This window comes from Macaca fascicularis, chromosome 16, assembly GCF_037993035.2.
Source record: "Macaca fascicularis isolate 582-1 chromosome 16, T2T-MFA8v1.1".
Lineage (NCBI taxonomy): Eukaryota > Metazoa > Chordata > Mammalia > Primates > Cercopithecidae > Macaca > Macaca fascicularis.
This window is the reverse complement of record NC_088390.1, coordinates 66,038,452-66,052,973: the sequence shown is the minus strand read 5'-3', so window position 1 is coordinate 66,052,973 and position 14,522 is coordinate 66,038,452. Positions and strand designations below refer to the sequence as shown.

General features: G+C 53.0%; 1 protein-coding gene across 2 annotated transcripts in view; it reads left to right on the top strand.

Moving 5' to 3' along the window:
* The window catches only part of DCAKD (dephospho-CoA kinase domain containing), a 68,991-nt gene extending 59,387 nt beyond the window's left edge, over positions 1-9,604 (top strand). For both annotated transcript variants that reach the window (XR_012425943.1, XR_012425942.1), the window contains exons 6-7: positions 805-998; positions 8,375-9,604. The gene's annotated coding sequence lies outside the window, so the exon portion shown is untranslated. The remainder of the gene's footprint in view (positions 1-804; positions 999-8,374) is intronic.
* Positions 9,605-14,522: the final 4,918 nt, after the last annotated feature.

Here is a 14,522-nt window from a genome sequence, read left to right as displayed (position 1 = left end):
CTCATGCCTGTAATCCCAGCACTTTGGGAGGCCGAAGCAGGTGGATCATTTGAGGTCAGGAGTTCGAGATCAGCCTGAGTAACATGGTGAAACCCCGTCTCTACCAAAAATACAAAAATTAGCCAAGCATAGTGGTGCACGCTGGTAGTCCCAGCTACTCGGGAGGCTGAGTCAGGAGAATCGCCTGAACCCAGGAGGCGGAGGCTGCAGTGAGCCAAGATTGTGCCACTGCACTCCAGCCTGGGTGACAAAGGGAGACTCTGTCTCAAAAAATTAAAACATAAAAATAAAATAAAAGGGCATTTGAGAAGTCCCCTAGCCACCACTCCTCCTCAACTTCTTCCATATCCTGCTTGCACCCTTGGCTCCTGGAGCTGGTTCTATCGCCCATGTTCCCACCATCCCTTCTCTGTGCCTTCGACCGGGCTGTTCCCTCTGCCTGGAATGCCTTCCCTCCTCTCCATGAAGCCGTGTCCTGGGAGTCCTGAAGACCCAGACTAACTCCTGACTCCTGCTGAAGCCTTCCAAGCTGTCTGAAGCCTCCTGAGTTCTTCCTTCCTTAAACTCCTGTGGTCTATACCAAGCAACCTCACTCCTGCCGTCTTTGAGTGTGTGTGTGTGTTTGTGTGTGTGTGTGTGTGTGTGTGTGTCTGTGTCTGTGTGTGTGTATCTACACGTAGAGGCTCAATGAATGCTGTACTCTTGTGATTTCTTGGACAACAGTCCCATCTCCTCCACTGGAGAGAAAGGACCCATCCATCAGGAGCCACATCTTATCCATCTCCCTTGTCCCCACCCCTGCAGGAAACAGCAGAGAAGGCAGCTGCTGCCTGGTCAGCATTAGACTCCAAGTCTCAGAGACTCCGGCAGCTGGGAGCAACCACTGGGACATCTCATCTCCTTCCCACCAACTCGGAACATTCTCATGATAGAGGACAGTCCTTGCATCACTCTATGAGTTTCTGCCCTATCGTCTGGAGGTGGCCAGTGGAAGTGGGGTGAGCGTCTTGACATCTGGCCTGCCTTCCATCTCCCCCATCTCCAATTTACTCAGCTCCCCAAGCCCTTCATGCTTCCCACATTCGCCCTCTGTCTTGAGCCAGCAGCCCTGAGCAGCCTTCCAGCTTCTGAGCCCCCCTGGCTTCAGCCGGTGATGTGAGTCCAGCACCCGAACAGATGGTGACTCTCCCTGGGTTCCCAAAGCGGGGCTAGAGAGCAGATAAAGGACCCAGAATCCAGAAGTCATTGCCACTGGGCTCAGCCTTGTTTCAACTCCAGACAAGTCCAGGGGGCCTATGGACAAAGAGAGCCCAGAGATCACCCCTCAGGGCAGCCGGAGACAGCATCCTTCCTCAGAGAAAGAACTGAGTCTCCTCATTGAATGATGGGGAAGCTGAGGCCTGGGGAAGGGACATGACTTGACCATGGCAAGTCAGAGTCAGTCCAGGAGCCGGTTTCTCCCTGAGTGGAATCTCCTGGGCCTGGCTCCAAGGTTGGCAGCAGGCAGGGATTACAGTTAGCACATGCAGATCCCCAGGTGGATCCCACAGAGCACAAGGGTGGACAGACAGCCTCCCAACCCAGGAGGCCGGGGCCAAGCCACAGCTTCCAGAGACGGAGTGATTTCCTGCCACTCGGCCCCTGGGCTCACAGCAGCTGCTCCCTCGTCTAATAAATGGCCCTGGTCCTCGGTCCTTGATGAAGGGGGATCAGGAGCCGTTGCTCTGCTTGAGTCTCTGAGTCTCTGTGGAGCTTTCCATTAAGTAGGGGCAGCCAGGAGGGGTCAGGAGGGGCCGAGGCAGCACGCAGGGCCTACATGCTGAGAACTGCACCCCCTTCCCACTTCTCAGCCTCCTTTCTGCCCTGGCCATTTCTTTCTTTCTCTCTCTCTCTCTCTCTTTTTTTTTTGAGATGGAATTTTGCTCTTGTGGCCCAGGCTGGAGTGCAATGGCGTGATCTCGGATCACTGCAACCTCCACCTCCCGGGTTCGAGCAATTCTCCAGCCTCAGCTTCCCGAGTAGCTGGAATTACAGGCATCTGCCACCACGCCCAGCTAATTTTTGTGTTTTTAGTAGAAACAGGGTTTTACCAGGTTGGCCAGGCTGGTCTCGAACTCCGACCTCAAGTGATCCTCCCACCTCGGCCTCCCAAAATGCTGGGATTACAGGCATGAGCCACCGTGCCTGACCTGCCCTGGCCATTTCTTAACTCCTTCTTTCCTCCTCCCCTTGCTCCCAGCCTCTGCCTCGTCTCTGCCCTTCCAGGCCTCCTCTGCCTCCCCTCTCTCCTCCTTCCTCTGAAGTGAAGAAAATTCTTCCCATCCCAACTCTAGTGCAGCTGGGCAGTACTGGCTGGTAGGAGTCGATAGGGTCTGGTGAGAAGGAGAGGGACAGGTCTAGACACCCAACAGCTCAACCACTGGCCAACTGGACAAGTCCTAGGAGCTGGAGGAGGTTCAGATTAGTTCCATCCAGTGCCAAGGAAATCTAGCTGTAGCCAGCAGCCAACTGAAGAGCTGCTGGTGACACACAAGGGTCCAGCAGGAAGTGACATGATGATCAGTGATTGGGGGATCCTTGTTGGATAGACAGGCAGTGGAGAATGGTTAGGGACAGGTAATCTGGGGTGGTCCACTAGGGGAGGTCTGTTGGGAAGGTCATTATTGGATGTTGGTTGTAGCGATCTCGGTGATGGGTGGTCATGCCAGGCAGTTGGTTCTGGTTGTCCTTCCGTACTACTGTTGGGCTATCAAGCTGATCAGTAGATGGTTGGGGAGACATTACACTGTTGGCTGGGCCTGGGACATCATTGTTAGGAGGTTGGGTTGGGTCAGTGTGTAGTCAGTACTTTGGCAGATGATCAGTCTTGGCTAGGCAGTGTTAAGAGGTTGATGTTGGGTCGTCAGTGTTTAGAGGCTGGGATAAGGGGGTCAGTCCCCACATCTCTAAGGCATGACACCCCCTCTCCCACTCTGAATGGGGCTTGAAGGGCTCAAGCAGCTCTGAGCTCAGCCCCAGGTTCCCTGCCCTCATGTCTTCCTCCAGGCTCAGGCTATCCTCCTTGCTCAGCTAAAGTAAAGCTGTCCGGAGGCAGAGGTGGAGGCTTGGTCTCCTGGGATCCTGGCAGGCTGGAAGGCAGGGCCAGGTCCCTAGAAGTGCTGCATGGGACATGGGGGATGGAGTGGGCAAGAAGCTGAAGTACTTAGGGATGCAGCAAAGCTCCGCAGCGGGGATGCGGCCTGCGAGGCCAGGATGCTCATTGATGAATCGATTCCCATTATTGATGCTGCTTGGAGAAGTTTTGAAAGACGGAGCTGAGGGAGAGGATAGGGGTATCTTGGAGAAAGCCATGGCCCAGCCTGGCCACTCAGAATACAAATGAGATCGCCTGCTCGTCTGCCAGGCCCTTCACAGCTGCCCCCTGTAGGGCTGGTCAGAGCTGGGGGCCTGCACCCGGGCATGCGGTGAGCTGCAGATGTGGGAGTACCCCAGCACTGGGCAAGTAGCAGAGTTGCAGACAGATGAGCGGGAGCATTGGATTTCCATGGGACAGTCACAGGGAGATGGATTTTGGCTTCCTCTGAGGACAGTTTCTCCAGGAGCAGGTCGTTCTCCACAAGAGAGAGCTTCCCTACTTCAAGAGGCAGTGTGTTCCAGCAGAGCCTAGAAGACCCCCTCTCAAGAAAGATGGCCTTTGAGGCACCCCTCTCCCCCAGCCCTGCCACTATATTGTCATGAGGGTCCCATTGGTGGTGTGAGTGGTAGGAAAGGTTCATACCCAGCCAGGGGCCTATGGATGCTCACTACGAAAGGACAGAGGGTAGCTGCTCTGACAACCATTGCTAAGGGGCCAGGCAGAGGGAAGGGGGCCACTTGGGCAGAGCTGAACCCATCCAATAGCACATCACTGCAAGGGAAGTCTCATGGGTCCCCAGGCAGGAGCCGGGAAGGGACAGGATAACTCATTGCTGTGAGATGGGGATGGAGTGGGGGTAGGGTGGATGTTTCAGGATGGAGCCAATGCTGGAGCTGCTGTGACCATCAGATCACAGGGATAGAGGCTGGAGGGGGCCTCTGATGGGGGAGACACAATCTCAGCCTTAGGTGAATGTTTACTCTGATGGAGGAGACTCAATCACTGTCCTGGAAGCTCTAATGTGATAAGAGTCCTTGCTTTGGGAAGCCCTCAAATCTAAAGTGGGAGGCAGTACCTGCCTTGAGAGTGTCCATTGCTTGGAGGAAAACAAGAGGCAGGCTGTCCTGATTGAAGCAGATGTGCCAGTGAGACAGGACCTGAGATGGGAGGCAGGAATGTGGAGGCCAACACAGCCCCAAGTCTGCAGCTGAGATGGACTGAGACCCAGGCATGCTGACTTCCAGATTCAAATTCTCAGGGTTGATCTAAATTCACTCCCACTGGCTGTGACACAGCCTGCCCCACCTTCTATGTGTGCTGCTCTGGGCTCCACTAGGCTTCTGATGAATTACTGGAGATACTCAAACCAGCAGAAGGCCAGGGCTGCTGTTCCCTGGCAGACAGGTGGAGCTCTCCAGGTGGGCCTCCCCTCTACTGTGCACATAACACGCACACCACGCACACCATGGCCTCCTCCAGTTGGGGCTGGCCTTATCTACATCGCCACCCTTCACCCAAGCACCCATCCACAGGAAGTCTCCAGGGGGACTTAGGCTCAGAAGATGATCCAAGCTCCTTCTGTATCAGGCTTGAATTCTCTGCGTAGTTGTGCCAACAACTTGCTGTGTGAATTTAGACAAGTCTATTTCCCTCTGTCCCTCTGGACAATGAATGGGCTAGGCCCAATGGCCTCCCAGGTCCCTGCAAGCACTGAGCCCTTCTGAGCAGGAGCGATTAACAGCAGTCTCTGCTTGAGGCTCTGCCATTTAGCAACACATGACTTCAGGCAATGATTTAGCCTCCTGGAGCTTCAGTTTCCTGTAAAATGGGCACAAGAAAAAAAATAATGTTCCCAAAAGCTGAACCTGCCTCCTGGGACTGTTGGGAAGATTCAGTGAGACAAAGCCAGTAAAGTGCTTGACACAGTGCCTGGCAAATAGTACATGCTTGATAAATGCCACCTATGGCCACTGTTATGATTATTTTCCTCTTTTGTAGCCCCTCTCTGGACTCCATTCCCCCTTCTGTAGGCATCTATGGCCTTCTGCCCAATTCTTGTCCCATTGGATCAGCTCCCACACAGCCCACTACCCCATTTCTGTAAGTACCACCTTCCCCCAGCCCCGCTTCCCAGGGACAAAGCTGCACAGTCCCCTCCCTATACCTCGTAACCACTGAGAGGGCCCTCCCATCTCAGCCCCCATCTCCTGCAATTATGTAGAGCAAACAAGAGCAGCTGATGGGGAGGGAGTTGCTATTAGCTTAACCTTTCGGGACTGGAGCTGCTGGGATGAGATGGGGAGGCCACGGGGAGGGGCTTCTGAAGCAGGTGGAGCTGGGGGAGGGAGGCAGAGGAAAGGAGGTGGAGGGGGTTACTCGCTATGAGCCTCTAATGGGTAGGATGCGGGCCCAGAAAAAGCAAGAAAAGGAACAGAATGAAAGGAAGTCATACAAGTGGAATTAAGGAGACTAGAACAAAAAAACAGGCATGGAAGAAGTGAGAGACAGAGGAAAGGCTGGGAAAACAAAGCTCCAGATAGCTGTGCAGAGAGCTTCTTGTCCTGTTTGTCGTACCACCCAGCCCCTTGCACCCAGTAAGGTGGGATGTGAAAAGCATTAGAAAGCCTTACTGTGCTTGACACTGTAGAGAATCACAGAATGAAGATTACCCGAGCTGCAAGAGACCTCCGAGCTCTCAGACACCACCTGACCCAGCTCTCTCATATTACAGATGGAGAAACCAAGGCCTAGGGAGAGCTTTGCCTTTCCCAAGACTCAGTGAATGTTGGCAGGAACTGGATGAACATTCAGGCCTCTGACTCTGTCCCTTCAACAGCTCGGGGCATACAAGTTCTCACTCAGCCAGAGCTGGGTGGGCTAGTAAGGTCCCCAGCCTGGAGGGACTCAGATCCAGTGAGAGTGACCCACGTAAATAAGGAAATGACACATAGGGGCGAGAGTCCCATAAAGAGAGTTCCCACCAGGTACCACACACAATAGCTTTCTTTGGTAAATTAATTAATTAATTTGTTTATTTATTTAGAGATGGAGTCTTGCTCTGTCGCCCAGGCTGGAGTGCAGTGGCACTATCTTGGCTCACTGCAACCTCTGCCTCCCGGGTTCAAGCAACTCTCCTGCCTCTATCTCCACCTCCCGAGTAGCTGAGACTGCAGGCATGCACCACCACTCCCGGTTACTCTTGTATTTTTAGTAGAGACGGGGGTTTCACCATCTTGGCCAGGCTGGTCTTGAACTCCTGACCTCAGGTGATCCCCCCTCTTGGCCTCCCAAAGTGCTGGGATTACAGGCATGAGCCACCATGCCTGGCTGATAAATTTTATTATTATTAAAGTGTGTTGATACCTGCAGTGAACAAATATCTCCTGTGTGAATCAGGAAGGCTTCAGGGAGGAGGTGACTTTGATCTAGGGCTTAAAGGATGAACTGGAGGAAACTGAGCATTGCAGTTTTCCCAACAGAGCCAAGATAAGGTGCTGGGAGAAGCTGGCGGTTCAGAGGGGCTCTGACTGTCCCTCCCATTCCCCTTCACTTCGGGTTCTGGGAGGGAGGATGAACCAGGTGTGCAAGGGGGTGGAGAGGGACTTTTTCCTCTTGAGGTGGAGGGCTGATAGGTAAGGTTGGTCTTGTGCAGTTGGTCAGGCGCTGCAGAGGGAGTGGCCGACGGTGGTCAGGTACCGAAAGGAGGTTCCTGCCTATCTTTCTTCCCCCATGTCTCTGTTTCTCTCATCCCCACCTCAAGTGGGCTAGCCAGGAGAGGGGACAAGTGGGACTCCGAGATCTTCGGGAGGCCTGGATGAGAGCCCCTTGGCCTGACCTCCACTGGGCCAACCACCAGGACTCACTGTACCCCTTCATCCCCCATCCCACTCAGGGGGCTGAGGGAAACAACAAGGATGGTGACAGTTGAGGGGGGGAGGCCCGACTCATACTTAGCCCACAGCCTCAGCGAGACGGCAAGGAATATTTTTAGGAGCTCATTAAACAGGGAAGAAAGAAAAGGAAGGGAAGGAAGGAAGACGAGGATTATGCATTATTTTTCATCCAAGTGACAGCTCTGAGCATCTCCACTGGAACTGTCATGAAAAAGAAATGGCATGTCTAATATTATTACAGAACCAGTGTGAGTGCGTGTGTGTGCATGCGTGTGTGCCACCAGTGTGCAACTCTGGGGTGGGGGCCCACAGGTGAGCCCATGCGGGTGGCACTGGGTGAGGGTGCTTGTGTGCGCAGCTGCATGTGAGCACCAGGAGGCTGGGACTGCAACTGTGGGAGAAACTGCGAAACTGTGTGTAATGGGCCGTGCAGACCGCGTCCAACTCTGTGTAATTGGGTGTATGTAACTCTGGGTGCGTGAGACATCACTGGAAAGCCTGAAGGGGGGCACAGTCACAGGTGAGGGAGCAGCCAGCATGCGTGGCTATAGGAGGTGCACAAATAGGAGGTGGAGAGTAGGTGCAAAGGGGCTTCCGGCTCAACCCCCAGGAGGCAGTGGGGAAATGAAAGTGGGCAAATGGGGACACTGGGCCCACCTGTCCTTGTGCTGAAGGGGAACAGTGGCCAGAGGTCCCCCTTCCCACTCACACGCACACCATCCCCTCGTCTGCCCTGGCTGACTGTGGGGTGGGAAGGGCATGGTCCTGCTGATGTGAGTTCAAAGTTCTCTTCAATTGAGCTTGATTTGGTAGGAGCTTAATAAAGATGATCACATTGAATTTCCAGAACACGCTGGTGAGGTAGGTAACTATTACTATTCCCATCTGATGAGCAAAGTGTGCTTGAAAGTCCAGTTCAAAACTTCACTGATATCATGGAAGCCAGTAGGAAGAAAAGCTGAGGTTTGTGTTTATTTTGTATAATTAAATTAAATTAATTAATTTATTTCTTTATTTTTGAGACAGGGTTTTGCTTTGGTGCCTAGACTGGAGTGCAGTGGCTCAATAACGGCTCACTGAGGTCTGGACCTCCTGGGCTCAGCAATCCCCCCTCCCCCAGTATCTGGGACAACAGGTGTGCAACACCATGTCCATATAATTTTTTTTTTTTTTTTGAGACAGAGTCTTGCTCTGTCACCCAGGCTGGAATGCAATGGCCCGATCCCGGCCCACCGCAACCTCACCTCCTGGGTTCAAGCGATTCTTGTGCCTCAGCTTCCCAAGTCGCTGAGATTACAAGTGTGCATCACCACACTCGACTAATTTTTGTATTTATTTTTTGTAGAGGGGTTTCACCATGTTGGCAAGGCTGGTCTCGAACTCCTAACCTCAAGCAATGCGCCAGGCTTGGCCTCCCAAAGTGCTGGGATTACAGGCACCAGTCTCCGCGTTCTGCAGCACAGCTGAGATTTGCATCTGAGTCTCCAGGTGGCTTCTCAGGGTTGACAGAACTGAGCACCGGAAAGGAGGTTAGTGAGGGAGGCTGGAGGGTTGGGAGCCTTCCCAGGGGTTCTGTGGGGCGGGTCTAGGGGGCCCGTCTAGATGGCAGGTGCTGGTGCGTGGGAAAGAGAAGCCGAGGGCCCTGGATAGCTGTGGGGACGGGCCGGTGCTGACCAGCCCAGCGCGTTGAGATTCGCTTCTGTCAGCGTCAAACTGCAGCGCAGGCCCTGCCGACTCGGTAACTAAAGCCAGCCTCGTAAGTGGCTAATTGATTTCTGTTCCCTGATTAAATGTGCAGCACTTTACATGGCAGCAGAAGGAGGTCAGCGCTCCCCCCACTTCTCCAGCGCCGCGTGCGGAGAGACAAAGAAATTGATTTTCCAATCGATGCTCTGAGCAATGATTAAATGTTCTCTGCACAGCAGGCCTAATGAGTCCCCAAGGGGCGTGCCGGCCCTTTAATTAGAGACTCCCACGGGGGCCTGGGATGGGGGCTGCCCTGGAGTGAGGGGGTCCAGTCAGGGAGGAGGCCCCATCCCCAGGGATCGGTGGCCTGGGCCTCTGAGAGATACTGTCTGGGGGCCCCTCGGTATAGAGACACAGCGGAGGGGTCCCTGGGCAGGGGGACCCCATAGAGTAGCTCCTGGGCTGAGAGGTCCCGTGGAGGAGCCCCTGATCTGAGCCCTCGAGGAAGAACCTGGGCTACAGGAATGGAGGCTGGAGGCCCCCAAGTGAATGCACAGATTCACCCACGTGAGCATGAGCCAGGTCTGCACCCCCTCGCCCCAACCAGAGGACAAACTCAGGCCAAGGCCTCCCTGTCCTCTGCCCACCAGCATCCAGGCAGCCAGCAGTCCTCTCTGTCAGTTCAGCTCCCCCATTGGCGGCGGCGGCGGAGACCCAGACAGGAAATGAATCCCCTGTAAGCGGCTGCTGCGTTCTCCTCACCCAGCTGCCCCATTGGAGAAGCCTACTGAAGACTTTAGAAATTCAAATGAGGCTCTCGGGGGAGAGCGGGTCTTAAACATTCCCCTGCGAAGGCGGCTTTATTGAAGGAATAAACTATATTTGCAAAGTAAGATATTGAGGCTGTCAGTTTCTCTTAGGGATATAATGAGATCCTGGGAGGGAGGGAGGCCGGCAGGATGGAGTTCCCAAGGGCGGGAGCCCCAGCGAGGAGCTGGAGTGAGATGCCCCGCTGGGCCAGGCGGAGCCCCGCCCCACTGCTACTAGCGCCACTAGGAGCCTAACATCTCCCTCAGTGGCCTAACATCTCCCTCAATCCACCATCCCACCTCCCCTGGTCAGAGCTGCTAAGGGATGGAGGCCCGTGTGGAGGCAGGAAGATAGAATGGCTCTGCCAAGCCCTGGAAACCCCAAGACAGTGGAGCCCCTGAAAGTCTCCCGCCCAACTTACCCACCAGCTCTGCCCCATGGAGGGAGCTCTGCTCAGGAGACAGGAAGAGAGAGCAGGGATGGAGCTGAGACTCTGATGTTGGGCTGTGGCTGAGTCTGGGCTCTCCTAATTTTTTATTTTTATTTATTTTTTATTTTTATTTTTTGAGAAGCAGTCTTGCTCTGTCACCAGGCTGGAGTGCAGTGGCGCGATCTTGGCTCACTGCAATCTCTGCCTCCCAGATTCAAGCGATTCTCCTGCCTTAGCCTCCTGAGTAATGGGGATTATAGGCGTGTGCCACCACACCCAGCTAACTTTTGTATTTTTAGTAGAGATGGGGTTTCACCATGTTGGCCAGGACAGTCTCGATCTCCTGACCTCGTGATCCACCTGCCCCAGCCTTCCAAAGTGCTGGGATTATAGGCTGAGCCACTGTGCCCAGCCAATTTTTAATTTTTTAAAAATAGAGATGTGTTCTTGCTATGTTGCCCAGGATGGTCTCAAACTCCAGGGCTCAAGCAATCTTCCCACCTCAGCCTCCCAAAGTGCTGGGATTACAGGTGTGAGCCACGGTGCCTGGCCAAGGTTCTGCTATTTTGTGAGCTGTATGACCTTGGGCACATTATTTAACCTCTCTGTGGCTCTGCTATCTCATCTCTAAAATATTAGTACCTATCTCATGATTGTTGGAAGGATTAAGTGAGTTATTACATGGAAGGTGCTTAGCATGTACCTATTTTATGGGTGATGCTCAATAGATAGCTTTTATTAAAGAGTTGGGGTCAGGAGACAGGCATGGTGACTCACACCTGTAATCCCAGCAATTTGGGAGGCTGAGGTGGGAAGATCACTTGAGCCCAGGAGTTTGATACCAGCCTGAGTAATCAGCAAGACCGCATCTCTACAAAAAATTAAAACATTAGCCAGGCATGGTGGTGTGTGCCTATAGTCCTAGCTACTTGGGATGTTGAGGTGGGATGATCACCTGAGCCCAAAAGTTCAAGGCTACAGTGAGTTATCATCATGCCACTGCACTCCAGCCTGGGTGACAGAGCGAGACCCTGTCTCAAAACAAAGCAAAACAAAACAAAAACAAAGAGTTGGTGGGGAGACATAGAGGAAGGTAGTAACCCGTCAACCTCCCCTCCATCCAGGAGTTCCTATCCAACTCTGACCATCCCAGAGTACTGAAACAGGAAAAGTTCCCTTGTCCCCGTCACAGGGAGTGACAGGGGGATTGGCAGTGCCCTGCCCCGCTACTCAAACCTCTAGGGGAACATACAGATGGGCTTCGACCCCATGGCAGTGTCTAGGGGTGAATGCTTACAGTTCCTGAAGCCCTAGTGGGCGTGTGTTACCATGTGCTCTTTTAGTTTTACCGTCTATAGATGACTTGTGTTAACCAGCTCAATTAGACCCTCTACCTTGTCGCAAGGACAGAGGGCTTTCTGTATCCCAGGGTTCTTTCCTTGGTGTACCAGAAGAATCAGATCACACATGGGCTTGGAGAAGGAGTGCAAGGTTTCATTGAGTGGAAGTAGCCCTCAGCAGATGGGGGAGCCAGAAGGGAAATGGTTTTCCCCTGCAGTTGGGCCACTTCCCTCTGATTTCCCAGCCAAACTTTGCCTCAGCCAAACTCTGCCTAGTTCAGCTGGCCGATGGTCTATGACCTGCCATCATGCCAGGGCCTGTCGGTGCATTCCTTTCAACATCCAGCCACCCGTGTGCTCCTCCTCTGACATGCTCCCCTTGATGTCCAGCCACCTGTGTGTGTGCCTGCTAGGATTTGGGGGTTTTTATAGGCACAGGGTGGGAGCATGGCAGGCCAGGGTGGTCTTGGGAAATGCAACATTTGGACAGGAATATCTGTCCTCACCTAGATCCATGGGGGTGGAGCCCTAGCCAGGAACCACGCCCTTCTCTACCCAGCACTTTCCTTAACTGCCTCTGTATCATTTAAAGGGACCACCCTCTTCCCTTCCCAGCACTTTCCTTCCGTATCAGTACCACTACCACCTCTACCATTACTACTCTCACCACCACCACCATCACTACAACCAATATTACCACTATCACCATAACCAATACCACCACTACCACCATCACCACAACCAATACCACCACCACCATCACCACAACCAATACCACCACCATTACCACAACCAATACCACCAGTTCCATCACCACTGCCATTACCACCATCACCACTGCCATTACCACCATCACCACCACCATCATCATCATGACTCAGATTAGAGCCAGACACATAGCTTTGAGATAGGAGAAATGGTGCAGAGGGTTCAGAGGGAGCGGAACTGGGTGGGATGAGTCCAAGAAGGCTTCCTGGGGGAGGGGCTTGTGGACAATGTGGAGCCTGGGCACAATTTTTACTCTCTCTTCCTTTTTTCACTAACTGTTAGTGGGGTCAAGGTAGAGCTACTTTTTCCCCCTGCTCCCCCGCAGGAAACTAAGGTCTGAGACCTGAAAAGAACAAGGAGAGCAAGATGACTGGATCCCCAAGCTCACCACCTCAGAGCTCAGATGGGGAGGAGATAGTAGAGGAATGCCAGCCCCGTCACCCCACCTCAGTGCCAGTCAGAGCTGCCGCAGCATGGTGCTCAGGCTAAGGGAGGCCCAGAGCCAGATCTGGAAGAGAAAGTGTCAGGTTTAATGGGCTGGCCAGGGCCAGCCTGTCTGTCACTCTCACTCTGAGGCTGGAGGGGAGATTGGAGTTGACAGTGTTCAGGGACAGAAGGACAGCAGATCCAGAGCCTGTCCCAGGGACCTGAGGAGGTCTGGCTCTGGGCCTCTGTCATGGCTGTGAGCCTCCACAATGCACTGGTGGTCCTTCTAGCCTTCTCAGTAATACCCCCAGCCCTTGTTGATGAGAAGGCTGCTGAGACCTAGGAGTGCAGATGAAATGGCCAGGCTCTGCTTCTAACTGCTGCATGACTTTAGGTAAATTACCTGACCTCTCTGGATCTCCATTTCCTCTACTGTGAAATGTGGGTGGCATCATGATGGCATAGAAAAGAAAGGTAGACTAGAAGTTAAAGGACCCAGGTTTTAAATACCTCTCCATAGGCCAGGTGCGGTGGCTCACATCTGTAATCCCAGCACTTTGGGAGGCTGAGGCAGGTGGATCACTTGAGGTCAGGAGTTCGAGACCATCCTGGCCAACATGGTGAAACCCTATCTCTACTAAAAATACAAAAATTAGCCGGGCATGGTGGCAGGCACCTGTAATCCAATCTACTCTGCAGGCTGAGGTAGGAGAATCACCTGAACCCGGGAAGCGGAGGTTGTAGTGAGCTGAGCCGAGATCGTGCCACTGCATTCCAGCCTGGGGGACAGAGTAGGACTCTCTCAAAAAACAAAAACCAAACCAAACCAAACAAAACAAAACACCAGAAAAAAAACCTCTCTATGCCTCTGACCAGGTCATTTGATATTTGGTCTCAGTGTTCTTATCTGCAAAAGGAGATAGTAACCTCAGGGCATTATTGTGAAAAGGAGGTGAGCACCGTGGGCCTGGCACAAAGCTGGCCTTCAGAGATTCACTGAAATGGAGCCCTCTTCTAGCTCTCAAAATCTGAGCATGGGATTTTGAAATGAATTCCCAGCACCATCACCACCTCCATCATCTCTACCACCACCATCACTTCCATGGCTACCATCATGATCACCACCACTACCACCTCCATCACCACCACCATCACAATTATCACCTCCATTATCTACCTCCACCATCACCTCCATCATCACCACCAATACCATCATTACCAACACCACCTCCATCACTACCATCACCACCACCACCTCCATCACCATCTCCATCCCCACTACCATCACTACCACCTCCATCACCTCCATCTCTACCACCAGCTCTACCACCTCCATCACCTCCATTGTTACCACTATCTCTACCACCACCACCACAATTACCACCTCCATTATCTACCTCCACCATCACCTCCATCATCACCACCAATACCATCATTACCCACACCACCTCCATCACTACCATCACCACCACCACCTCCATCACCACCACCATCACTACCACCTCCATCACCTCCATCACCACCACCATCTCTACCACCTCCATCACCTCCATCACCACCACCAATACCATCATTACCACCACCACTACCACCTCCATCACCACCACCACCATTACCACCTCCACCATCTCTACCACCACTGTCATTTCCATCACCTCCATTGCCACCATCAATACCCTCATTACCAATACCACCTCCATCACCACCACTATCACTACCATCACCACCACCTCTATCATCTCTACCACAACCATCACCTGCATTAGTACTATCAATAAAGTCATTATCACCACCACCATAACTGCCCCCACCATCACCTCCATCACTGTCATCAATACCATTATTACTACCACCATTTCCATGACCACCACCACCAGCTCCATCACCACCACCACCACCGCCACCACCTCCTCCATCACTACCACCAATACCATTATTACTACCACCACTTCTATCACCACCATCGTCACCATCACCACCTCCATCACCACCATCAACACGACCAATACCATCATCACCACCACCACCTCCTC